At 34.9% G+C, this 27639-nt stretch overlaps 1 protein-coding gene across 4 annotated transcripts in view; it reads left to right on the top strand.

Moving 5' to 3' along the window:
• LOC112051544 (focal adhesion kinase 1) overlaps positions 1–27639 on the top strand; it is a 181506-nt gene that overhangs the window by 7969 nt on the left and 145898 nt on the right. Inside the window, exon 1 of one of the 4 annotated variants that reach the window (XM_052889026.1) lies at positions 10328–10573. The exons of 2 other annotated variants lie outside the window; for them this stretch is intronic. The gene's annotated coding sequence lies outside the window, so the exon portion shown is untranslated. Of the gene's footprint in view, positions 1–10327; positions 10578–27639 lie in introns of those variants that run through there. One more of the 4 variants, XM_052889027.1, reaches the window with a different exon arrangement.

The following is a 27639-nucleotide window of genomic DNA, read 5'->3' as shown; positions in this document are numbered from 1 at the left end:
TAGGGTACGGATAAGGTAGGGGTAGTGTAGGGTAGGGGAAAGGTAGAGGTAGGGGAAGGATATGGAACGTATAGGGTAGGGGAGGAGTAGGATAGGGGTAGGGTAGGGTAGGGGTAGGGTACGGGTAGGGTAGGGTTAGGGTAGGGATAAGGTAGGGGTAGGGAAGGGTTAGGGTTAGCGGTAGGGTAGGAATAAGGTAGGGGTAGGGTAGGGGTAGATTAGGGGTAGGGTAGGATAGGGTATGGATAGGTTACGGGTAGGGTTAGGGTAGGGTAAGGTGGGGGAAGGAAGGGTTAGCGTTAGCGGTAGGGTAGGAGTAAGGTAGGGGTAGGGTAGGGTAGGGTTGGGTAGGTTTACGAGCAGGATAAAGTAGAGGTAGAGAAGTTTACATCAATTTTTACGCGGACGAAGTCGCGGGCGTCCGCTAGTATTATATATATTTATAAAATTGTGTAAGTTGTAGGATACAGAAAATCAATATCAAAAAAGTAGGAGGTCTATCCAACACGGAAAAACATGGCAAGGGGTCTACGACACAGAAAAGTTTTGGGAAACTGATCTAAACAATTAAACGTTTGTTTCTGCTATGACGTTCCTTTAGTTTACACACACAAACGTTTTAGAGCTCGCCTTACTACTACATCCATAGCCAAAAAGTCTTCCAGAAACAGAATAACTATTACTAACAAGTACCTAATAAGTTTCTGAACTAACTGTTAGTTACTTCTATTTACGAGGGCCTTTGTTTTGGTCTATTCAATACTCCAGTGTATGTAGGTATTGTCTGCCATAATAGTATCGATGGGAGCCGCTTTGAATTGTAACAGCGCACCACAAATAGTGGCGAGCACTTCGTAGATGCATAAACGCACTGCATACCCTGTGAGAGTTTATTACGGACCTGTATTGGAGGAGGAATTTTCTGTTTTGTATTATTACGTACAATGCCTACTTTAGTTAAGAACCCTGTGCACGCCGCTCCACAAACATCAAATGGCACACAAAGCATTAAAGACTTTCGTTGGGTACGGTTTCGGTATCTTTAGACGACCTCCGTAGCTCAGTGGTATGCGCGGTGGATTCACAAGACGGAGGTCCTGGGTTCGAACCCCGGTTGGGCCGATTGACGTAGGTTTTCTTAATTGGTTCAGGTCTGGCTGGTGGGAGGCTTCGTAGGCCGTCAAAATTTTAGTTTCAACCCTACACGATGCAACTACTTTATGTGAGATCGCATTGCTTAAGCGATAGCTTTAGCGTTTTCTATGTTCTGTGGTCAAGCACTGTTGATAAATAAAAACACTTCTAATGACGAATTTACAGGAACAAACATTAGTTAAGTACCTAAACAAGTTCGTTTTCTTTTCCGCACCATTCTGTTGAAGGAAAAGCAGGGCATCCTAAATACTAATGAAGTGCGGGCAACCGCTAGGTATTCATAGCTGCGGGCACGTGGGCTTAAGGGATGGTGAGTGACTAGCTTTAGAGCGATGATATCAGACACAATTCACACGTCCTTACGGTACAAATACAATACCGAAACGACACTATTCATTCTTATATGCATTACCACCTCTATGACGGCTAATTAACGATTGTTCTTTATCTAGCTAACGGGAGTCGGTAAACTAATTGGGTTAAAGATCGGCGCCCGTATCTCCATGTCGTTCAGTGAGATTACTGATATCACTAAGCTATAGCTAGGCATATGAATGTAGACATTTAGAATCAAAATTGGGTCAGTAGGGTCAATTTTCTGTATGACTTCATTATCATCAGCTCATTTTTAAAGGCTAATTTTTAGGGTTCCGAATGTACTAAGCTATAGCTGGGCATATGAATGTAGACATTTTGAATCAAAATTGGGTCAGTAGGGTCAATTTTCTGTATGACTTCATTATCATCAGCCCATTTTTAAAGGCTTTTTAGGGTTCCGAATGTACGTAGTACAAAAACGGAGCCCTTATAATAATCAATCGCGCACATTTTAATGTCTGTCTGTTTTCTGTGTTGAGATGTATGAATAGGTGAAATTTTAATATGGGGGGCACTTATGGGGGAGGGTAAAATAGAATGTTTAAAAATACTTTTGCAAAGTTCATCGTGTCAAAAAAAAATCAACCGACTTCAAAAACATAAAGACATTCTAAGTTCTATATATCATATTATGTACTAACTGATGATCAGTTTGAAGGCGGTGCTGGCCCGATGATGTATTTATTCAAGCCATGTAACAATATCATAAAGATTTAGGTTTTTCAGCCAGTGTTCTTTCACGTAGTTCTTTCAGAAACATCCATACAAACATCCACACAAACTTTCGTGTTTATAATATTAGTATTTGCTACTTTGTATTTCCGAATATACCTTGTTACAGAAAGCTCGATACTATCAGATTTTCTCTGTAAAGTCGAATGGCCAATTTGAGATATTCGTCGTATGACGAATACTTCTTCTTCTTTTTTGTGTAGCAGCTGACTGCTGCCTTACGATCTAATTGATAGAATTATGATAGAATATTTGATTTCCGATTGAACTGATCATTTGTAAATGCAATTCTAACAATCCTACTAATATTATAAACGCGAAAGTTTGTGTGGATGTTTGGATGTTTGTTACTCTTTAACGCCGCTACTACTGAAGCAACTTGGCTGAAATTTGGAATGGAAATAGATTTTACTCTGGATTAACACATAGGCTACTTTTTTTCCCGAAAAAATCCTTGGTTTCCCGAGATTTGCGAAAACTGATGATTTTAATGATATGAACGTTTGTTACTCTTTCACGCTTCGACTACTGAACCGAATTAGCTGTAATTTGTAATTGAGATATATTATAGCATGAATTAACACATAGGTTACTTTTGATCCCGAAAAAATCCATGGTTCCCGAGGAATTTGTGAAAAACTAAATTCCACGCGGACGAAGTCGCGGGCGTCCGCTAGTAGGTAACGAAATATAGTCATTATGTAAACGGTCGCATGCAAAATAAACGGCTCCATCCGGGAAACGAATCAATTGCAACTTCGCTAAAAGAACAGCCGTACTGCGTTCCACTTCACGCACTTTGCGTGGGAACTGGCAAATAAACGGTCCAACCCTGATATTATTTAAACGGAACGTTATTCGTCGTTGTGGTCGCCGTTGAAATCGGATTTGACATGTAGTGATGTCAAACTAGCAAATGCCCGGGACTTCGTCCAGACAATCATGACTTAACTTCGAAAATCACCTTGAGGTCAAAATTTAAAAAAAAAACCTTTTTTTATTTAATTCTTAGTGAGCCAAACAGTAATGCAGTATTCTATAGTCTAGAGTTCTAGAGGTTTCTAGATTTTAACCCTCAACGTTTGCATATTTAACCCGGCGCATGGTTAAAGGTGTTTGTTAAATGATGTCTAGCCTTTGGAACTGGTGATGGTAGAGTTTTTACAAACAGTCAAACTTGACATTTCAATATGCTTGTAATTTAACCCTACTTGAAATAAATGAATTTTGATATGATCAGTGCTTGGCGTCCACATATCCGCATCGTAAGTACCTATCGGACACATCGTATCAAACGGAAAACGGTACTGTAAAATTAAAAATCCGTTAAAACCGATGCGTCCGATACTTATACGATGCGGATATGTGGACGCCTATCTTTGATCTGATTTTACAATCTACAGTTTTTATATGATTTTAAGCAACAAGCCTTCAGAGTTATATGTAGTTTTCAAAATAATCATTATATCAACATTAAAAGAGTTTATCATCATTGAAATCTAAATAATTATTATTAATGTCACTGCAGACATCTAAGTTGAATTATTTTAATTTTGAAATGAAATTAAACTGTACTTGTACCGGTTATTGTAAAATTAGTCACAATTCGACTTTACTTAGTGGTTGCGAGCAGTGTACCATGAAACTACAGGTCAAAATTTATCGGTCTTTTAATTTTAAGTTTCCTTTCATTGTTATTTAAAGAGCGTTCTGTGATTGTTAGAAATAAAAACGGGACAAGTGCGTGTCGTACTCGCCCACCGAGGGTTCCGTACGTAGGATCATTATAAATAATTCAGAAATCGAATTGCGCAGTTTTTACCGAGATTTTCCCGAAATTCAGATTCAAGCATTTAGCCGTGTTTTTTTCAAGATTAAATTACAATGGAGGGCGTCCACATATCCGCATCATACTCGTAAGTATGGGACGCATCGCATCAAACGGGTCGTAATATTCTTTGTATAGAGTCATACAAGTGTGTCAATTTCCGCATCGCACGGGTCGCTCGAATATACCGTAAAATTAAAAATCCGCTTAGTGGTAGGCGTCCACAGTACTTATCGGATGCATCGCCGTTATGTACAGCATACGAGTAGTAACACATGCTCATGTTATGCCGTATGCTCGCGATAAAAACTACTACGTGTAGGATGTGATCCTAATAATCATACATCGATACTTTTATCGATATCTTGAATTCTATATCCAGTATCGAATATCGAGACGGGTAATGGGCGCGACCGGAGCGTTCCGTGACGGCAGCCAATCGGAACGTGGATCATATGACGAACATGAGACGACTTCAGTTACTGAGACTATTTTGTAAGTTGCCATATTATCAGCTACTAAAGTATGCGCGTTATCATCTGAGTCGTCCGGTCATAAAAGTCAAAAAAGATAGGAATATGCAGCGCGCCTACCTGCGCACCCTAATTATCGATAAACGGCTACCTGCGCACGTGCTAATGATGAGTCAATAATGATTTGGACGATTCTGATTGGTCGGTTTCTAATGTAATTGCATTGCGTATTTTTTTTGCTATAAATGTGTTTACTGCAATTAAATAAATACATTCATGTGTTACTCGTTGCGCACTATGGATACTTTATTTTCTAACGTTGATCTGAAGAAATTACATGGCGATATTAGCCCTCAAGCTCGAACACTGATTCACAACGTATTCCTGTTTCTCAATGAATTGAAAAGTGATCCGAATAAAGTGGCTTCTCTAAATTTCAACAAACCACGTGAAATGGCCGCATTTGTTTGTGGTGTGAGCAGAGCGACAGTGGACCGAATCAAGACGGAAGTATCACAATCAGGCAGTACCTGTATACCAAGAACAAATTTTAAGAAACCACAAACCGTCACTAATATTGACGATTTTGATAAAAGTGTGTTGAAGCGAACTGTAGCTTCATTTTATGAGAATGGAGAGTATCCATCCGTGGCGAAAATTTTAGAAAAATTCCGTGAACAATTACCCGATTTTAAATGCGGCAACACTTCAATGAGAATACTACTGAAGGAGGTTGGGTTCCAGTATAAGAAAAATAGCGAAGGACGTAAATATTTAATGGAAAGAACTGATATTGTTTGTGCTAGAATGGACTTTTTAAGGAAATTGGATTTACTTAGAAGAACTAACGATCAGCGACCACGTTTCTATCTAGACGAAACATGGATTAATCAAAACCATGCAAGAAAGAGGATGTGGCTTGGAAGCAACGATGAAGGAGGTTTCAAGAATCAGCCTGTGGGAAAAGGCCAAAGATTAATAGTTTGCCATGCGGGTTCTGCAAGGACTGGCTTCGTTCCAGATGCGAAGCTAATATTTAAAGCGGTGAAATCAAAGGATGCTGATTACCACACAGAAATGGATGGCGAAACATATATGGCATGGTTTTCCGAATTCCTGAATCTACTTGAAGAGCCCTCAGTTATAATTGTCGATAACGCAAGCTATCATTCGATACAGTTGGAAAAGATACCCACAAGAAACACGAGGAAAGCTGAAATTCAAGAATGGTTGACAAAGAAAAAGATTCCATATTCCAGCAACGAAATTATTGAAGAATTAATAAGAAAAGTAAAAGCCAGTAACCCGCAGAAGGTCTACGCTTTAGACCATCTGGCAAATGAACGAGGTCATGAAGTAATAAGGCTCCCTCCATATCACTGTCAATATAACCCAATAGAATTAATTTGGGCACAAGTAAAGGGAGAAGTTGCGAAGAATAATAATACCTTCAAGATAGCAGATGTCGAAAATCACCTCCACCGAGCCATAGAAAATGTCACACGAGAAGACTGGGCCAAATGTGTTAGGCATGCCGAAGAACTTCATAACAAAGATTTACAAAAAGCTCTAATTAGAGATCACGCGCCGCTTATAATAAATTTGGCAGAAGACGAAGATTCTGATGATGAAGACTCAGATGAAGATTAATTTTATTTAGTTAATAATTATATAATATGAAATATGTATTATATTAAATCAAATATTGTTAATTTTTTTAATTTTGTGAACAAGATACGATAATAAACTTTACTTATCGATAATATGTCTTTCATTGTTACACCCTTCACTAGACGGCTCCATAAGACCCATAAGTGCAAGCGAGATAGATATAGAGAAATGATTTATGGCCCTAAGACTCAGTTGTTAACGCGCGTACTATAGCGGATAAGCGGACGCCCCGCGGTTTCACCTGCGTGGTTTTAATTCCCATGGGAGTACGGGGATAAAATGTAGCTCATGACACTCACAAATAACGTAGTTTTCTAGTGGTAAAAAAAAATTTAAAATCTGTTCAGTAGATCCAGAGATTACCCCCTACAATACCACAAACTTTCATCATCACTACATTATCAACCCATATTCGGCTCACTGCTGAGCTCGAGTCTCTATTCAGAATGAGGTATTAGGCCAATAGTCCACCACGTTGGCCCAATGCGGATTGGCAGACTTCACACACGCAGAGAATTAAGAAAATTCTCTGATATGCAGGTTTTCTCACGATTATTTTCCTTCATCGTTTGAGACATTGATATTGAATTTCTTAAATGGCAGAGGTTATATCCACTGAGCTATCGCGTCTCTCTTAAGTAAGCTGCTTTTATGAACAATAATAGCAATGTCTATAAGAAGTTGTTAGGGAAATTCTGTTTTTCACAAATCCTGTGTGTTTGTTCGGGATAAAAAGCCTATTCGTTGCTCCATACCCTTATCTATCTTCCATCGAAAGTCCCATTAAAATCAGTTCAGCAGTTCCACAGATAAGCCCGGACAAACTGAAAGACAGACAGATTGCCAGACAATTTCAAAAATGCTTGAATATTTTTTAGTATCGTGTAAATAGATAGCGCTTGAAAAAACACAATTATTTTGAACCTCCTGCATAATCAAAGCTGCCCTGTAAACTTGCAATTAAGATCACATAAACAAGGTCTTCCCTCCTATTTGAAGACAAAAAAACAATGCACTTTCAATTCACCCTAAATACGAGCTAAGGAGAACAGAGAAAATGACACAAAACTTGTAACTTGATCTAAGTAAAACAAAAGTATTAAGTTTCCCTTTAATTTTCATTATCCAAGAATAGACCAAATGTCTTCGTCATTTAGCTTGAGCGTTCAAATAACTTAATAAATTGGTGGTTTATCTCGAATGGAAACCCGTTTATTAATTTAGGTGGGTTGTGAGAGATATTATGACGTTTTGTAAGGTTTGGTACACACTAGAAAACAAGCTGTGGATTTTTGGTAAATATTTGAGTATTCGTTTAAATATCTAGGTAAATAATTTTATTTATCTGAGAGGGAGGGTTATTATATTATTATTATTATGTAAATATGTGTATGTATTCATTATCCCGATTAATACATATACGCTACTGCCTATGTGTGTTCCTGACTATGATCTATCATCATAATTAACAACCCATTTTGGCTCAATGTTGTGCACGGGTCTCCTTTCAGAATGTAAGGGGCTAGGCTAATAAGTTCAGTTTAATTTTAAGTTTTCTAACCTAACCTAACCTAACCTAACCTAACGTTGCGAAATTGAAATAAATTTGGACTTTGACTTTTACTTCTAGGGTATCAATTTCCAAAATACTGCGATCTGTGGGTACTCAGCTTAAAACTGTTTGAAATCTAAAGGGGTATTAGCTAACCAAATGGTTTCTAGCGGGAACGGTTCTTGAATCATTTGTAGATTGCAGCCACAGTTTGCAATTATCATCTTTAATAATTGAGAGCCGTGATGGATACGACCTCTGACTTCGATTCGGAGGGCGTAGGTTCGAATCCGACTTCAATTAAAACTGAACTCAACTCTAAACTCAAGCGACAATGCCAGTCGGACCTGTCATCAAACCATTCTGGAACCTTAGCAGTAACCGTAATCGAAGAAATCCTCATAAGATCTTTATTCTACATGCTCATTTTGTAAATTAATTTAAGCATTCTAAAAGTCAACAATTATAGAATAGAGCGTTGTAAGAGTCCCAACTATTGACATCTATTGAAGAAGCTCCGGTTTCGAATAAAGACATACTTAGAGGGTTTTTTGTCGTATTGAGTAGTTTTTCTGCTTCGATTCGTCGATTTTTATCGCATAAATTATTCATTATTTTTTTTTAATCATTAATAATAAATTAAATAAAGTTAGGCTTACTTGTATCCAATATTCCTAACACAGAACATATGAAACACTTAAGCTAACGCTTTTTTGTAGTCGTCTCTATAATTTTTAAAAGTTCCCCTCGAGTTCTTCAGGATTGTTCTTCACATGAAGAAAATGGGACCACCCTGGAAATATAACTTTTCAAGCAAAAAAAGAATTTTTAAATCTGTTTACAAATGACGGAAAAGTCGCTGGATATACATAAAAAAACATACATACATACATTACTCCTTTTTGGAAGTTGATTAAAAACATGCGAAAATATGAATTCAAGGTGGTGAAATAGGCTTTGAAAGTTTGCATCGTATTCCACGCGGACGAAGTCTCAAGTGTTCGTTAGCTAATTAAATAAAGAAAGGTTTACTTCTATCCAATATTGCTAAACTTTACGTATTATAATTATGTTGAGTGTTACCCGTACCTTTTATTACTTAAGTGTGTATCAAGCTTTCGAACGGTTTGAGATGTTACGGGGAATTAGCTAGCCAAGTGGGTTCTAGAGTGAATGGTCCTTGAGTCGTTCGCTAATTACATACTGCAGATGGAGTTATGCAATTACCATCTTCCAAGTAACTGTCGGTAACTGAAGGTGCTTTATTGCTTTTTGCGTTATCAATGCGGGTATCTGCATATTCTTTCTATTTGTTTATTTAATTATACGAGTAAAAAGTTTTAAAATTAAATTAATTCTTAACAAGTTACTACAATCTCACCTGATGGTAAGTAATGATGCGGACTAATGGATGTAGGATGAAAATCCACACCTATTTCGGTTTCTACACGATATCGTACCGGATCGCTAAATCGCCTAGCGGTACTTTGCCGGTAGGGAGGTAACTAGCCACGGCCGAAGTCTTCCACCAGCCAGACCTAGACCAATTAAGAATACCTCAATCGGCCCAGCCGGGATCAAACCCAGGACCTCCGTCTTGTAAATCCACCGTGCATATCACTGTGCCATGAAGACCGTTAATACTTTTAACCCACGTCCAAAAAGGAGTAGGTTTTACGTTTGGGTGTATGTATCTTTTTTTATATGTTATTATATTTTTTTTATAACTTTTCATGTTGTCGAGATTTTTGATATTTTTGAAAGTTTGTTCTAAATAGATTATGTTTGATTATTAACTTCTTTATCTACACTCGACTTATGATGCTTTTGATGTTGATTGCTTCGTACTCGTAGTCGGTTTTAAAAGCTTTTAATACAAGACAAAGTAAACAGTTTTCAATAAGGTATCCGTAACATTTAAATAATCGTTAACGTTATTATATGCATTTTGTATGAAGTTGCGAGCCTTGTGTTTTTCGAGATCTGTGTGTGAATCAAAACCATATGAGGAGTGTTTGTAAAACAACGATCCAAAGCATGTATAAAGTTCCTCATATAATAAAAGTCATCTTAACGTATTGTATTTTGTACGTGTAAATACAAACATATTACTTTATTATTTCAATCGAGTTTATGCGCCACGTTAGGCATAAAGTAACGAAAATATCTCTCGCGAGCGGCTCGTAATGAACATTGTCGGTTTATTATTTCGGGCCGCAAAGGAATCCACAATTTACGCAGTCGCTAATGAAATTCGAGAAGCCCGGGTCGACTGGCGCTTTTATATGGCGATTTGTTTGTAAAATTACATTTTTGTTTTACAAGTAAAGCGGCGGCGTTTGCGAAAAATCGCATCAGTGTGGACAGGAGCGGAGGCGGAAAGATCTGTTGTCCTGTTCCAGGAGCATCGATTGGCGTTGTTGACGCCGTTCACGGGAAAATCGTCCTAATTTACTGTGGTTTTAAGGGGAAAATTCTGTTTTTGGGCTGTGGAGTTAGGTCGTAAGGTTTTTGGTGCGTCCGGGATCCACGCGGCCGGCCGGTCTCCGCAGTGCCGCGCCGGTCGCCGGCTTTTACGCCCGCGTCACCGCAATCTTTGTACGCAAGTATTTTGATAACGCCGCTACGCGTTGCGTTAGGTTTACGACTGCGATTGTTCGCGTATAAGTGTGTCTTTTTTACCGAATCCGATAATGCGTGTGTCCTAGTGCTTTTTTTGTAAATAGAATCGTTTAGTGCGTTCAACTTGTATGTGATGTTGAAAATAACACCGTTGTGGTTTGTGTAGGTATTGTTTGTGATTCCTAAATAAATGTTAATGGTAATAACAACTTGTGTTTCCACGTATTTTATGATGTTGAACAATTTAGTAGGCAATAAGTGTTTAGTTGAATGTTAAGTACGAGCGCACTTAATAGGCGCTTTTGGTTTAACTAGTTTTCTAGTGACATGAGCGGGTACTTCGGCCGCTTTTAACCAATGTAAATCATCAGTGGGCTTATAAAATGACGCTTGCTATAAAATTTAAAAGTATGTCCAATTATGGATATTAAATTTGTAGTTAAGAAAAAGAAATACCTACCTAAGAATAAATCATTACTTGTCTTTAAGAAAAAGGTAATCATTGTTTTTTTCACATTTATAATATTTTTTTCAATAATTATTGTACGGGACATGTATATATACATTTTTATGTTATAATTTGGTATCTTTTTGACTTGAAAGTCTTGTTAGTTATTTCTCGAAATAAAAAAAGCAACGTCGTAAAAAACATCCTTGTTACATGAACATACTCTACAAGGTAATTTGTGTAATCTAAGCGGCAATTTAAAATTCGCTACAACTCCCAAAGCTAATTAGCTAATGGTTCAATTAAAATAATACATTGTACTACAAAAGGTCATCGACCTCTATGCTCCCCTGGACAATTGGACTTAGGTAATACATATGTATGTATTAGTATGTACATTCGTACACACAAGTTCAGTACATCTGTACTTCTATACTTACTATTATTATAGAGAGGTAAAGTTTGCGGTATTCTAGGGCTAATCTCTGGATTTACTGAACCGATTTTAAAAGTTCTTTTACCACTACAAAGCCACGTTATTTGTGAGTTACATAGCCTCAGGCTATATTTTATCCCCTTATTACCATGGAACTACGGTGAAACCGTGGGCCGTCTGCTAGTACTTCATTTATACCTATTTGTACTCCTACAGCCAGAATTATGCGGTAAATGTCTGTGTAAATATGTTTATTTCGATGATATTTCTTATTATAATCTCTTATTAAAACATCTAACAAAAAGGATTTAAAAATAAACGAATTAAAACTTCATTAAAGTTTTGTATCATCAAGGATATCTTAATCGTCTGGATTCGAAATCAAATTTTCAAATCGGTATCGGAGATCTGTATAGCGTCGGTATTTTCTTAATTAATTGCTTATTTGATGGAGGATCCATCGCTCGTGACACTTCGTGGAATCTCCAACGCTTCGGGTTTGTTCGCCTGCGACTGAGAAATGTCTAATTGAGTGGAAATCTGGACGATATGCCTATCAGTGTTTGATTGCGTATTATCAATTAATTTGTACTGTCTAACTTTTTTTTTATAAATATGTTTGCCATATTTTTATAATATAACCAATATTCCCGTTCCCCTCCAACTAGTCGGGAAAGACTGTGCTAGGAGTGGGTACGACAATAGTCCAACGGGGCGGGGATCGAACGACCACCCCTCAGTGATGAGTCCGACCGCTCTTACCGTTGAGCTATTGAGGCTTTAAATTGTCTATGTTGTTCGATTAAAGGTCTTCCTTCATTGTTTATAAATCCTTATTGTGTTTCGGTTTAAAGGGCTTCTACATTGCTGGTGAAATTGTAGTAAAGCTAATTTAGGGGTAGTATACAATTTCCTGTGAGACTTACTTCCTGTGAGAGTGTACTTATTTGAGACATGATACCCCAGTGGATATGACCTCTGCCTTCGATTTGAAGGGCGTAGGTTTGAATCCGGTCCGGGGCATGCACCTTCAACTTCTCAATTATTTGCATTTTATTAAATTAAATATCACGTGTCACAAACGGTGAAAAAACCTCCATATCAGAGAATTTTCTTAATTCTCTACGTGTGTGAAGTCTGCCAATCCCTATTTGGCCAGCGTGGTAGACTAAGGCCTAACCCCTTTCATTCTGATAGGAGACTCGTGTTTAACAGTGAGCCGCATTAAGGGGTTGTTATTGATGATGATGATGATACTATTTCCTCCTGGTGATGGGTACGGGGAATCTGTTGTTCCCTGTGACGTTGTCAGTGTTGCCGATGCGTTTTCAACAACACTATAGTATAGCCTGATGTACTGGTGCCTATGGTTGAGTTACAGTTGCTTACGAAACGTTCCCGTGGCCAGTTATCAGGCAACGAGTCGGAACATTGTGGGGTTTAGTCGGCTGAAGTCCCACGTAACCTTTTTGCCTCCCCGAGGCATGAAGGTATCTGTGAAGATATCTCCGTGTAAATATACGGGTAGTAGAATATAACTTCGTCACTTCATAATTCATAACGTAAGTGTATGAAATAACTGCTGCAGTCGTTCATTTTAAATTCAGTACTGCAATGGTTTATAGATTGGGTGTTAACTAGATTTGCTCAGACAGTGACTAAATTGCTATAATCTAGTTATTATTTTGCAGGCATTAGGATAATTTGTATCACAGTAACCAGTTTCAAGTTATGCTCTTGTATGGTTATAGCAAAGTAATAAAGTACCTAATTGTAGTGAATTTCTTAGGTCAGAGCTCATAATAGAGATTAGAGACATATATTAGACACTTATGGTTGTAAATCTGTGTCATTATTAGTTATTACTATGTCTTAACTTTAAATTGATACGCGTGAAAGAAAGCCTTTCTTCTTTTCTGCAACACATGCGATTTTTCTTTATATGTCTGTTGAAAAATAAATGATATGGTCTGGTCCGATAAAATATATTTTACATGGTTTTCTTGGTTTAAGAGATCATCATTTATGATGATGAGGCAAAAGCTTTTAGCTTACAAAGTTCCGTCAAAATTTATCATCTCGTATATAATATGCGTTTATTTGGCGATTTTTCCTTAGTCATGTTGATTTTTATTCGTGACTAAGGTATCGTTTACTGGAGCGAATTCAGGCAATTTATCGGATATCATCTTATCAATGAACGTGCCTCGTATAGCTTATTTAGCTTGTAATAAAAATAAATCTGTTATTACATTTTAATGTGTAAATTGATTACATATGCATTTAGAAAAAGAATTCATAGAAGCCTTATCAAACTGTATAATTTAATATATATATATTTACAGTTTGATAATGAAAGAAAACGAGCGATTTAAAAAAAAGTTTCTACCTTTAGATATAGATTTCACTGTAAGCTTAGCCTTAGTTGTTATGGCGATACGGATAATGTAAACATCAATAGCCGCCCACAGAAAAGGTCTGAGAGTGTCTCGGAGACATAATTTTTGCAGAGAAGATCGCCATCAGCGATAACCCCAGCTAAAGATGAATAAAAAGTATATTCAACGCAGCCAACTTGGTAAAGGCTTGAATCTTGAATACACTGTTATCATCGCTTTCAAAAGTACTGACTGTTATATTGCCTTTTGATGTCTTTTCTATGAAGATCATGGTTTTACTACGGTACTTAAGTCAATTCATTTTCATTTTATTAATATGAAACTAGCTTACAATATTTTACGGTTTGATTTCCTTTAAGCTATGTCTTCGCTGATATTATTCGCCTTCCATATTGTTTTTATATTGTATATTGTTTTGAATAAACTTGCGATATAAGAAATGCAATTTACAAGTTCTTCTGCAATATCTAACACCAGTTTCTCACGTTTTGTAAATCCATGTGTCACACAGCCGTATCTCATTTATACGGTCATACAGTGGGTCAGTCGGTCTATTTAAAGACTAGCGACATAATCGTGCAACAACTATGTGTCAATTGAACTGAATTACAATATTATTTCCAGCTTTGTAGACTATGCTCTGTTTTGTAGATACTGTTTTCCGGGATAGGGTAGTGTGTTTATCATCTTTTATTGATATTTTATCGTATATTGCAATTTTGTCGTCAACTTCGGTATATTATGTACCTATACTGAATGCCGATTCACTATTAGCTAACATTTTATACCTTTAGCGGATTTTTCTAGTATTAAATTCTATTTTAGATTCCGAGTGTCTAATCGATTTCTTAACATTAAATGATACGTCGCACTGCAAACACGGTTAAGCTATTAAAAAGATATCGTAAAATAAATGTTCACAGCAGAAAACCACTTTAAAAAGTTAATACATCATCGTGTTTGAATTTAAATGAACTGATATCATGTTTGCTATCTTAACCCCTGCTGAGGTACGTTGAACTTTGCTATTGTTAGGTTAAATACTTTTCTTTATTATGCTTTTAATAATTTAATTACTTTAGGTCGTTTGATGTTGTACATGTCAATTGTTTTGATATACAAAACATTCATCACACAGTTTTTCATCGTACACAAAATGTTTGTTTTGTTTAATTTTTTCGTTTCATGTATTTTGATCTGCTCGTACATTTTTCAATGTTTCCATATCAATTCCATTCATATCATCATCAATTGTAATATAGAACGGTACAATAGGTGAACATTATTAGCAATTGTACTATGAATCACTCATGATTAGACCAGGATGTTGTGCTCGCCTGTTCTTGTTTAGGTTTATTCTAATTAGCTCCAATTTAAAACGGCGTTTAGTATTTTCGATAGGATATTTTGTATTATGTACTTAACTCTGCAGATGAACTCTGATGATGTTAATACACATAATGAAACTGAATTAAGTAAACAATGTTTTTCCTATCATCAACTCATACCATTAAATTCTAACATTAGAAAAAAGCTCTATGTAAAAATATCTATAGCAATCTTAAAAATTGTATAAAGGCACAAAAGGAACAAACCTTTCCAAAGAACAAAGAGGTCGGAGGTGTGGTTATTGAAAGTGTTGGAAGGAGAGCATTGACTATGAAATAAATTAATATTAATGATTATGGCAGATCTAATATACAAATGTAAAATAACAAAAGATATTATTCGCCTAAAGGATATTTAAAATATATTCAGAGGTTCTACATACGTATGTATTATTTTTTAATTAAAGCTCAACTATGATGATGATTAATGTTGAAAATAGTGTAAATAAACATCCACGAGATTATAATAATGCAAGTGGTATGATCATCCGTTATTGTATTTTACGATTCTAAATAAGAAAAAAACTTCGTTTGCCTAAATAAAATAAAAATTTATATCCTTTTTCCAGGAAAAAACAAAAATACCCATTAAAAGACATGGAATAAAAAAGCAATCCGATTGAACATATGGGTACAAGCAAGACACCTGGTCGTGCATGCTAATTACGTACATTATGTCAATTCAATTATTGGAACTGCTTTCTCTTGAGCTGTAAAACCACGAGGTCGGCGCTGCAATTGTAATTCGATAATCGAAATCGGTTTCACCGTATCAATTTCAACAAGATCTGCCAAATTATTGACCACTACAAGGGTCAATTATCCAATAATTTCAGACCCGTCGTGGCTACGCACATATTGTCCGCATAATCGGTTTGAAAATCGATTTATCGATGAACTAAATAAATGCGTTACTTACGTAATCAATATTAAGGTACATGACTTTGAACTATGACGAAATTTTGATATTGTCACTTTCTTTTATAAACTTGATAGAAGATCGAGGACTACCATTATTTGTGTCTGGGATTCATTAGCACAGTATTTTTCTTATATATTTCATCTTCTTTCTGTATATTTTATCTTTATTTAGTGTGTGTGTGTGGGATCTTATATTTTTTTTTGAATATTATCATTATATTTTGATATTTAAAATAAATTTTCAACATAAATTCACAGGATTGATTTAATCTTTTGTTATTGAATATTTTATAATAAGTTTTATTTTATAAAAATTGTGTTGGTACATTTATTAATTTAATTATTATATTTTTATTTTTATGACATTTTGTTAAGCAACACTTTTATATTTGACATTTAATTTCTTAACATACCTTCCCTATTAAGTTTAATTTAATTTAATTGCTATTGATTTTTTTAATTAATCGTGTCTTTCTAAATTGTTGTATGCCAGAAATGTTCGAATGCATAATTATACTGTTAATCTGTGTATTCTCAACAAATAAATGAATGAATGAATCAGTATTTTACAATAGCTTACTGGAATTGTAAATGTAAAATGCAAGATAGCTATTGACTGATAATTTACTAAAATACAAATGAAATAAACTTCTAAAAATAACATAGATTACAATTCCATTGATATGGTTAATTAACTCAATTTCACGTTTATTAACACTTATATGTAATGTAATAATGTCTGCTTTTTAAGTTTTGTACTTTCTTTTATACTTAGCACGTTTTATATGGCTTTTATATTTGTTATGTTTCTATTAATTTTATCTTACTTTATAGGTACAATTTAACTCCATGATTTATTTTACATTCGAGTCAGTTATAGTTACGACATGAAAGTCAATCAGCCAAGGTGGTATTCAAAACTGTAGTTAATTAAGGCAACGTGCATAGATAACTAGATTTTTCATGGCAGTAAAACAGTAATAAACACGAGTAAAATTGCGTATAATAAACGTGCACCCAATGTTATTGACCGCCATGATGGCATGTTATCGAGTAGCGTCTCGTAAACAGTTGCGCCGGCGTATGCAGATGATTGTATAAAAATAGACGCCGTTTAAATTAGTCATACTTTTTGTTGTACGTTCAAATACGTTCGGCGAGATTAAACACATGAAACAAAAAGTACTACACCGTTGCATACGTTTGTTTCCAAGTGCAGAAGCGGTCATAGCGTTTGCTGTTTTGTTTTGAATGTTTGCAAACAGCTTGTTGGGCAAAACTAATATTGTATGATCTTTTTAACCGACTTCGAAGAAAGAGGAGGACGTTCTCAAATCGTCGCATATGTTTTTTTTATCTTTGTTACCTAACTTCGTCATTTATTAACCAATTTTGATAATTTTTTTGTTTGCCATAATTCAAAATTAAAATTTGTTTATTTTATGAAGGCTTAGATTACAAGCACTTTTGAAACGTCAAGGTTTAACGTATTTATTTGTAAAGACTCCGCAATCGCGGATCGTTTAAATCCGAATCAAAACAAGAAAAACATATTTACATTAATTTGAGGAATCTAACCAAACTGTAAATAAACAAAGAAATTTTATGTCAAGTTATTGGAACAACTGGAAAATGTGCCTGCATGTACACAAGTGTCTTAGAAAGTTTCTCTTTAGGTGGACTACTCTTCGGAGAAAGATCGTTAAACTATTCGTGTCAATACTCTGTACGCAATAAAAAAAACAAAATTATCGTCTGCCTTGATGGGAGGCTGTCGCATAGTACCCATTCGCGCTCGCGCATCGAGTAAATACTTTGTATAAATAGTGTGGGCATTTAAGGTAATCAGACGTTTTACTGGACGAATTATTTATGTTTCACAGTCTATAATGCGTTTTTGTTTTTGCCCGAGACAAAATGTTAGTAGTTTTATTGAAATCAAATACATGTTACGAATGTATTATTTTTTATTACGAGAATAGCGTAGTAGTAGCTGATCAAATAAAATACAGAGCTGCACAATTACAGCAAAAACAACAAACGAATAATGAATAACACAACGTGAACAGTCTCGGTATCCTGTGTATAAAGAGTTACAAAACGTTTATTGTAACAAAATGGGAGTAATAAGTGCATTTGGTCGATGATGTCACGCTCCAGTCCTTACAGTCTAAAAATGGCCACCGAAGGACAACCAAATTTCAATTACAACGGCATTCCTTCCAACGGGCCTGTCCCTCTGTTGTCATGCAAATTATGTGGATCTAGATACTGGCTTATTTGAATGATAGCCGCTTTATTTCAAGTCTTCGTACTTCATCGGTAAATCGAGTTATGCTTGTGACCTTTCATAATAAGATATTGATGAAGAAGAATTTTTAATTTTTTAATATTTCAAGTGTTTGATTTTGCTTTACCAACCTCTCGAATTTAATACGTTATCTAAGGTTTTCATCATTATACCTGTATAAAATAATTAACAGAAACATTATTTAAATTTATTTTTATCTCATCTATTGAATTCATTTTAATAGTCTTATTTTTCGATGGTCATTTCCATTATTTTAGCAATTTTCTCTGCAACTCAAAACGCTGATATCAAATTTCAATTCCCACATTATAAACAACATTCCATGCTCTGGACCCTACTGTCGTGTAGCTCCTTGTCATGCAAATTGTTCCATAAAATTTAATACCTAACGAACCGCATGCCGTTACATATTTAGCTGTATCCAATTCGTGAATTCAATAATCAGTATTCAGTATTCAGACGGAAATAAATCTAGAGAGCTTGCAATGTTATCAATACAAATTATCTAATTTTATATAAAAACTAGCCGGCGTTCTGTGGTTTCACCCGCGTAGTTGACGTTCCTGTGAGAATACGGAGACAATTTGAGTGTTAGTGTAATGTTATTTGAGTGTCATAGGGTATATTAGCTTATGACACTGGTAGTGAAAGAATTTTCAAAATCTGTTCAGTAGAGTCAGATATAAAATTAGATACAAACAATTATTTGATAATCGAAAAGTGAAAAATAAGCAGTAACGACAAAAGAATACATACTCAACTCCAAATCCTGTTTACTACAGGATTTTTCTTCTCAACGACGATAACAAAAGATAGGAGAGTAACAAAGGGTACAAATAGACAAACCGTTTTTCAATTTCCAAGCCTTCGAAATTAAACTTCAAACGAAATCGACGTCACAAAAGTAAATAGGCGAACGCAGGTTTTACGCTTATTGGATACCATTTTCTGAACTGAGGGGCTATTCGTTTCAATACCAGGTGAAAATTGCTTAAGCTTATTTCCGTCCTTACAAAGGATTCCTTGGTACTCCCGGAACGTCCACCTTGTTTATTATATAGCCCTCTAACGATGCCCTTAATGAGTCCGTCTGCCCTTCTGTCCTTTGAGATTTGTTAATTATTCTCTTACAAAATTCTCTTAAGCTTGTTAGAATAATTTTGCTTAAAATTAAATGAGAATGTTATTTTCATAAATTTAGCTTTGGTGATTCAAACATTTTCAATTTTCATGTTTTTATTAAAAATTGTAAGTCGATTTTTATCATTTTAATATATTTTTAACCGACTTCAAAAAGGAGGAGGTTCTCAATTCGGTCGGTATTTTTTTTTTTTTTTTATGTATGTACACCGATTACTCAAAGACGCCTGGCCCGATTTCAAAAATTCTTTTTTTGTTTGAAACGGTATAGTCCCCATTTGGTCACATTGCCATCACGTGAAGATCTGATGATGGAATCCTGGAGAAATTGAGGGGAACTTTCGAAAATTATATGGGTGTCTAGTGCGTTCATATACTTTTCCATTTAGTACTTTTAAGCACTACAATTTCATGAAGGTTTAAAATCGATCTGATGATGGAGCCATAAAACAGACGAGGGAACTCCTCGGCGATTTACCTTGTGTTTGGGCTTGATTAATTTGTATTAATGAGAACTTTCCACATAGATAGGTTGTGACTGTCATTTAGGGGTTTGGTGATGAAGACCAAGGACAATTAAGGGAACTCCTTAACAGTTTACAGTACCTACCTTGTGTTTGGCCTTGATTAATTCGTATTGCTGAGAACTTTCTACCTAGATGAGTTGTGTCTGTTATTAGGGGTCTGATGATGAAGACCAAGGTCAATTAAGGGAACCCCTTAACGGTTTACGGTAGCTACCTTGTACTTGGGCTTGATTAATTTGTATTGCTGAGAATTTTGTACCAAGATGGGTTGTGACTGTCATTAGGGGTCTGATGTATTTGTTTGAGATGAAATTTTACACTAAAAATGGAAAAATAATAAAAATTTTAATAAAAAAAATACAACCGACTTCAAAACCTAAAAACGTACCCACTAAACTAAAAAGTGAAAAATAACATCATAATATGTTCTACCTGCTGATCAGTATGAAGGCGGTGCTTAGCCGGTGTTGTCTTAATTTAAGCCATATTTTGTGACAGGACCACATGAAACAACACTGTCTGCAAAGTCTAAATCTATAAGATATTCTCACATGGCTTGAATTAATACATCACCGGCTTAGCACCGCCTTCATACTGATCAGCAGGTAGAACATATTATGATGTTATTTTTCACTTTTTAGTTTAGTGGGTACGTTTTTAGGTTTTGAAGTCGGTTGTATTTTTTTTATTAAAATTTTTTGCCATCTGTTTTGTACAATAGTTTCATTGCTCGATGTAACAGATTTATGACTGTCAAAAAAAATTGTTTGTCATAGTAGTTGGTTTCATTAGTAGGTATTTACTGTTATTATTATAATAGGCATTAAATCATCACCAACATGAGAAGTAATTCATGTTGTCTTCGTATTTTCTTTGTTATTTAAAGTATTTTTGTTATAAAACGCTTTATGCATTTCTCTTGCGATTTAATTAGCCCAAGTTCCCTTAAGCTCATTAAAATAATTCGCTTCTCAAACAATGTTTTGATATAATTCCTTTGGACTCGAGCGGCAACGAGATTTTGTATCAGATTATTTAATGATACAGCGTGTAATACTTATAAACATATACATACAATTTTTATGAAGACGCATGTAATAAGTAATTTTTGTAAGTGATTTTGTAAGTCATTCCATAGGGGTCATCCATAAATTACGTCACACAAATTCATGATTTTATGACTCCCCCGTTTTCTCTTGTCACATTGTGAGACTCCCCCTCCTTAATGTGACGTCAAATTTTGTAATTTTACGTCGAAAAGTTATTAAATTAACCAAACCAAAACCAGTACGGAAATTAGTTTTATTCCTAACATTCACAACAACAACATTTTCCTCCATTGAAATTCTTTTCCTTACGTAAATATATTAAGATTTTGAAATATGACGTATGATGTAGGATCCCATCCACCTCTTGTGACACATAGTCACACTTAGTTGACGCTTTCATTCCTCTTTATACAATTTTTACAGACCACCACAATCTTTAGCTCATTTCCTAAAGCCTGTCAGTTATTTCATATGCCGCGCCATAAAATTTATGGCTTATATAACATACGGTGAATGCTTCACTAGATCGTCTACAAGATGCGGCACAGACACACATTCGTGTGGTTCCAACTCTAATTAGTGAGCTGATACCATCCTAATAACATTAGAGCTGGCAATAAGAGAATCAGTGGCCAGAAACGGAGCTAACGAGCTGAACAACAGTTTTATCGAGCACTAAATCTGGTGGCTGGCCAGCGAACGATACAATCTACCACAATTGTGTCGCCTTCTATTCCCACGTGAAGCCTTCGGCCCGCAGTATGGCGATCATATCGAGCATGGGTATTATTTGCTGTTCCAGGAAACGAACATGATGCTGAATATTTTTTATTTTTGTCTACATTATTCACAATTTCGTTAATGCTGATGCTGATGCTAATAAGATTATCTGATGTGTGTGTTGTGTGCCTGTAAAAGAAGCCTAATTGAAATAAATGCATTTTGGCATGTTAAGGAATTATAATATTTGTTTTTCTATTAAAACATCTACATCGAGCTTTGGGAGGAATAAAGAAATAAAAAATATATTTAAATTTGTGCAATTGTTTGCAATATCTAATTTAGAAAAAGATCTTAAAAATACTTGCCTAAATTTCTGAATTTTATCATGACAAAGGAAGTAAATATAAAAGAAAACAAATGATTGAACATAACACCGTGAGGCATTATGTAAATTGTATTCCTGAACAGGAAATGATTTATTAAGGGTACAAGCCGCCGGGACGTTAACAAAGCTTTCAGTATAATAACGCAGTAATGTCTGAATATAATAATTTTCCATTTCTTCTCGTGCCTCGAAAGCTAAAAGCGTCGTTAACGCCAGTTGATCGGCTATTGTTTTATACTCGATTTGTTGTGTTCAGACTTTTGTTTGTTAAATTGTAATGCAATTTTATAGACGTTGTTATGTTATTTTTTTATTACATAGACTTGGACAGATTATGTTCAATGACTGATTCTATGGGCTTCAAAGAAAGTTAAGAGTGACTCAGCGTACGATGGAGTTAGCTCGAAATAATTCTGCGTAATTGAATCAGAAATGTGGGTCCCAAAGTCCTTATCGGAACGGCGATTCCTCATTGGAATAGGTAAACGCATTTAGTCGACCGCCCTGTCATTGAATTGATGCATTGGGTTGCATGGAGCCTTGAACGCAGGCAGCTCAAAGCTGTGGTGTTTGAAAACGTCCTTATAAAGTTCCTTTACCTGCGGTGCACTACTCGGTTAAAAATCAATGATGAATGTTTTATTCAATCATTTAAAATTTTGTAACTTCAGTCACTATTATTCAGAGACTAACATATTCAAATATCGTAAGCCCAGATTGAATAAACTTAGTCTATATGATGTTAAGAACCATTACGCAACATTATAATAAACATAATTCCCTCAGTATTAAACCGCACCTAAGTACCGAAGAGGTGAATAAACTTCACCACGAGGGAACGTCTATCTTCTTGATTAATCCCGTCACAATATGTTCTCGCAACTTTATTAATATGATAAAGTAGATACCGCCGTCTCCATTCACTTCCGCGTGTTGTAGGAATAGTTTTGCAATATCAGACATTGTGGATGATAATATTCGAGTACGCGCATGTGACAGATTCCCTAAGTTTATTTCGTAAAGAGGTTAATAAAAATAATAAAATAAATGCATCAAACTTCTCAAAAAGAATATGAAACATTTTTCAAACTCTAACTCGTAATATTATCCAGTTACGTAGCAATATAATACTGCTATTACATAATCTTGGTTAGCTAGCCTTATACTTGGCTTTGAAACTTAACGATCATCGTGTCAGTTGGCACAATATGCTACCGAGAACATTTTATAGGATACCCATTACGCGTTGTTGAAACTAGATACGACCTCTGATAAACTCAATAATATTTCATTCAATTGTTTGGAATTGATTGAAAATCTTGTTACTTTAGTTACGTATCATGTTCATTTCTTGAAAATTATTTTGTACAGAATTACGGTAATGTGAATCGCTTTAAAATGCCTGCTACGTTTTCTTTTTCACTGCATTTTATTTAGTTCAAGCCTTGGAGATACAGTGAAATATTTGTGTTACGTAAGGCACTCCTGGCTTTCCAACTTTCTCGACTGCCAAGTTTTTCGAACGGGTCAGCTGGGGCTACATTAGCTGGCTCATGACGTGTTCACTTCAAGTGAGGGTAGATTGCGGTAGTTGCCTCTGCGGTGTGGGTTTAAGAGTTTCGATTTTATCCGGCATCTCTCTCTACGTTTTAACTATTTTACTAATATTTAAATAAAATTAAATGTTTAGGAAAACTATACTCCTAATAATACTGATTCTTTCCTCTGTAAATTATTTTTGTTGTTCTTTATTGTTGTCTTGTAGTAAGTATTTATTGTTGTAAGTAGTTTGAATGCTGTTCAGTCATCAAATATAACCTCTTCCAATGCAACTCGTTGATTAGTACTTTGTTAAATAATCTTATTTTCCATTTCACTTTTTTTAAATTTAAAGGTATTCGATTTATAACAGCTCAAAGTCGTTACAGGAAATGAGTTCAAGGATGTTTCACTCGTTGCCGCGAATCGAGTTACTTATTGAGAGCACTCCCGGTATCTGTAGTATGACTACTATCTTATATTAACTCGATCGTTGTAAATTTAACGTTGAAAATGATAAAAGTTCCACAATTTCCCGTTTTTCATTAAGTTCGTGAAATAATAAAAGATACTCATTGAATATATTATGAAATTTAATTAAAAAAAAAAGCAATTAATTATTTATATTTTTTTGTCGAATTAACAACGGAATATTCCAGTATGGACTTAAAGGATAACGACTTAAAAAGTGTTAAATGGATTTCCCTACTTGACGATCTTATTCTAAAGTGCAGACGTCGTGACTAGAATCCAAGCTGAGCTGTCAATTTCTTTGCAGATGGAGAAGCTTATGAAATTACATATTTTTTCATTGAAATTAACAAGGATCATTATCGATGTCAATATAGTTACTATAATTGGTGAAGACTTCAAAGAAATCTCCTTTATTATTTAAAGTGTAGACAATAAGTGCATTTCTTTTTTCTGTATACCTTCATTGCAACGGCAAATGAGCACTGCAGCGGCGGTGTCTCTCGAGAAATTAATTCCTTTAGACTGTGAGCGATGTGCTAGCCTTGCCGAGACAGACTTTACACTACATAATAGCTTACCTTATTTCGTCCTTTCATCGAGTTTTTATTTAGAGGACATGAATTTAAAGTTTCATTACTGTTCTTTTTTAGGTCAAATGGTCAAATGTGGCTATTGACACTTAAAATAAATGTGTGTTTGATTATACTATATTTACAATAGTCCTAATTGGTTAAAATGAACATTTTTAATGTTCGTAAATAATTTTGTAGTTTTTCAAGAAGCTAAGAAGCAATGAAACTGACTAATAGCTATTAATCGAGCAAAGAATATATAGTTTTGAAACAACCAATAATAATTCAACAGCTCGGAAATCCTTGTAATTATGTCAGCACAAAAGACTGTATTTTCTGGATGAAGCATAGACATACGACATTCTAATTTATTCCCGCAGGACTCCTGGTGCGAAAGGCCAATTTGCTCGGTCGGTGGTAATTTCAACAAATTGCTACCATTGTTCTTGCTGCGTCAATTGCGCCATTTTGAAAAACTTGCTCCGTTCGTCTCGTTCAATTTAATGCTTTATTCATTTTATATACTCTATAATCCATTTATTCTATTCTTAACTGCGTAACTAAGAAGCTGTGGGATGTTTTATTTTATCGGCTTAAAAGAAGTTTCTTAATAAAAACTAATTTGATTTCAGTCTTATAATTTAAAAATACTTTTGTATATTTAAACACAAATATTCACAAAATTATTCAAACAAACTTTCCCTCTCGTGTAAATTTTTGACGTTGGTTGAAAAAGTCCTATGAAACGTTGCGTGCGAACATAACGATGAGCCTTTTGAATCACAACCGAGCTTCGTGCCATTGTTGTCCTTAATTGCACTTTTCACTGCTCTCTTGGCTTTTCATCAATCACTTCCAACAGGGTAGTAATTGATAAATGCTTCTGTATACAATCATTCACTCAACAGATGGTGATAATCTCCATTTATATAATGTATGCGACGGGAATTTCTCGTTATGTTTATATGTCTAATTTATTATTTATCCTTTTAGGTCTTATTCACATGTGAATTGATGGTTTTGGATAATTATATTATATTTGGAACAATTACATTTTAACATGGTTGATAATGATAAATATCAGGATTGTATCGCTAACTTAACTTGCTTTCTATATAAAATTTTCCAATAAATTTTAGATATCCACGTGATTTGCAAAAAATTAACTAGTTTATTGATTGCGTTTTTATTGCCTTCAAATGTCAGCTCACATATGACAAAATTTGATATTGATCCCGATTTTATGTGAAATTGAGGTTCAATTTTCTTTGTATGAAATGCTCGTTACTATGGTCCGTGAAATTGTGTCCCATTTCCAAAGTACCCAATATTGACGTGTCACGTCAAAACCAAGAGCAACTCGATAACCCAGTTTTTTTCAATACATTCATCACCCGTATAATAAAAGCGCTTGTCAAAGGCTTATTGAAACCTATAAAAGTTTTACGTAATACATTCGCGTTATTTATTCACCCACATATTTTCGAGTACCAATAAATTTCATATATTTTAAATTAATGTTCTGCCACCGTACATTTATCGTATTTATTATCCGCCACTGTGCTGATATGGCTTACTAATATTTTAGTGGCTTCGCATGCAATAAATATTGAATGAACATACCTTCTTTAGAATATACTCGAGCTCTTTTAAACGAGCTCCTGAATTTTCTATTCCCATGAAAAGTGCCTCCGGCTATGATAACTGTAGTTGCTTGAAAGGTTTTAAATCCTTGATATACGAGAGTTTCTTTAACATTACAACTTTTGGTCTCTTTTGACTCGTGTTGTGTGCCAATAGTTTTCATAATATATCAAATACAGTGTTTTCCTTTCGGGTTACTTATCTACGTCTGTCGGATTATATTTGTAATAAATGTAGCAGCAGCGTGTCATATCGCTTTGTTCATATTGGTGTTCTATGCTCTAAGGAGATTAGTGTGCATTTTTTGACAAATATCGTAGGCGTTATTGAATGTTGGCTAACTTTACAAAAATGTTGTACTAGAAATTAAATGTAGGTTGTTTGTGACTTAAAGTGACCTTTAGGTCGATCCTCCACTTTGTTTTCAAATGTAAAACATTTATTTAAAACCAATTCTTAGCCTAGTAGATATTTCCACCTTGAGTTACCATGAAGTGATTTCGAGTCCTATCAGGGAAGCACATTTCATTGTTTGGAATGGTAAATAATGTGTAATTGAAATTTCATCCATACAGCGTCCATTACTTGACGACTTTAAGAATACCTCACTTTAATTGTGTTGCAGTGCTTAAAAAAAACCTTAATTCATCGTTTAAGTCATCGCCTCGTTGAACTGCATTGCATTTCCGTAATAATCGTGAGTAATTATATAAAGCGTTCCTTTGGCATTGTGTGAATGCTCAGTTTTTTTGTTCCGATTTCATCACCAGGTAATTGTGTTGATATTTTTGATAAAACAAGCCCCCGCTGTTCTGTTCTCATTCTTTATTGTCAATGCGATTTTATTTTATTGCTCCCGTTTATTTGAATTGTTTTATATTATAGTGACGCTGCTTGAGTTTTTAAGTTACTTTTTTATTGGTTCATTTTGTGTCGTAATAAAAATGAGTACTACTACTACTTAGTACTAGTGAATTTAATTTTGCATGAAACGATTTGAATATTTATTTAATTCTTTGGTATATATTTTCTTCTTATTTCGATTATGCTTTAGAAGACAACCATAAAATCGTTTCGATTTTATTTTTATAAAATCACCAGTATAATATGATTCACAAAGAGCAATATTTTTAATTTTTTTTTTATTTTATTGTTTGTGACACACCATGGGCGTGTTGTTGGTTCTTATTTACCGCAATTTGATTTTATTTCATAATTTTCGGAAATTTTATGTTTATTTGGTCCATGTTTGTTGTTTGTTGCGTAACATGT

The sequence above is a fragment of the Bicyclus anynana genome, chromosome 2, assembly GCF_947172395.1.
Source record: "Bicyclus anynana chromosome 2, ilBicAnyn1.1, whole genome shotgun sequence".
Classification (NCBI taxonomy): domain Eukaryota; kingdom Metazoa; phylum Arthropoda; class Insecta; order Lepidoptera; family Nymphalidae; genus Bicyclus; species Bicyclus anynana.
This window is presented reverse-complemented; position numbering and strand designations above follow the sequence as displayed.